A 1,714-nucleotide genomic window follows, 5' to 3' on the forward strand; every position below is an offset into this window, starting at 1 on the left:
GCCCGATCGTTCCGTGGAACGTGGGCAAACTAGTCTGAAAGCTCCTCACACCAACTAACTGGCACATCCTGCGTGCCAATAGCCCTATGGCACAAGGCATTCCCAGCAGGAGTGACACATCCTGAAGTGTAGGGGCCATCTCACCCATTGTGAGGTGGAACGTGTGACTCTTAGGCTGCCAACGGTCAAGAAGAGCTGCTAGGAGTGACATGTCAAAGTGGAAACATGTCGCCTTGTCCACACACTTCACTCCTTCGTCCATCATGTCTCTCTCAACCAACCTCACTATCGGGAGGAGGCCTGCAGCGCGTAACCTGTAGCATGGATAGCATTTATTATTTAAAAGAACACAATGTTAGGAATGAAATTGAGTAAAATAAGTAACATGTACCTTGGATTCCACCGAGCATCGATCGGCATCGTCGAAAGCGGCGCACGTGCGCGAAGCGTGCTGAGGTTGACACCCCGTACGGTTGACATGAATGACCGGTGAGCGGCGTCCACGCAAGGGTCGAGCAACTCGGGGGTCTTGTACCCCTCTCTAGGATCCTCCACCATACCTGCAATACGTATAATATTATTACATGACGAATGAAATATATACGGCTGATATAGAGACAAAATAATATAATTACATATATTTGAAAAACAATTTAGAACACATCTGAGTTATTTGAAATACAACATAATTGAAATATTACAGGATACAGAATAATTAATATGTCTTAATATTACAACTTAGCTTTCAGTCCACAATCTAAGAATTGCAGGAGTCTCCAAATAGTCCAAACATGACAAATTACATTACATATGACTAAGTTGACGAAATGTATGAGTTCATAAACATACAACACACATTACTAGTGGTGCATACATTAATCATAGAAGCCCGTCATTGTTCCTACGTGCATGACGACCTCGACCACATGCTGGAGCATTTGGCTCACCTGCTGATGGTCCAGCCTGGTTACTCCCACCTCCATATGTCATTGCAGGGCACTACTTTTACGTCTGACCTATTTCATGGCATTTCGAGAAGAGGCGCACTTCAGGACCAGTTTCAAATTAATCCATGTTATTCCGAATGTGTTTGGTCTTGCATCGGCTAACCCCTTGAAACATTTTAGTATTAGGGTTATGAATGTACCGCGTGGTATTCCCAGGATTATTTATGAAGTTTCCTAGTATACGAAATCCATAAACCTCGTTCCCCCAACTGGCCCATATAGTTTCCTTGAGGAAGTAATGTGGTACAAACCTATGAGGCTAAAGTCTCCCTGCCTCAAGGCATGCAACAATTACATGGGTGCAAGGCCTGTGAAGCAGTCTTGACTTCTGGTATGAGCAAAGATATCCTTCATTACTAATGATGCACTTCTGTGTGTGTTTCTCGCACCTCCCTCCCAATTGACCTTTGTCCCTGTAAACTACCTCATAGTGGTGTTCAATGACACCCACTTCAGAAATACGATGCTTACGAGCCTTGTCCATGTACTCTGTCATGTTGTATCCATAAATTTCATGATTATCGTCCATTGACTTATTGGCCACCGCGTACCGATCCCTGAAATACTTAATGATGCAGTATAAGAAGAATTACAGGATACCAACAAGGGGCAGTCCTCTCACATCATGCATGACCCAATTATACACTTCAGCTAGGTTTGTAGTCATTATACCATACCTAGCACCTCCCTCGTCATACAGTAATGCC

This window comes from Setaria italica, chromosome II, assembly GCF_000263155.2.
Source record: "Setaria italica strain Yugu1 chromosome II, Setaria_italica_v2.0, whole genome shotgun sequence".
Taxonomy (NCBI): domain Eukaryota; kingdom Viridiplantae; phylum Streptophyta; class Magnoliopsida; order Poales; family Poaceae; genus Setaria; species Setaria italica.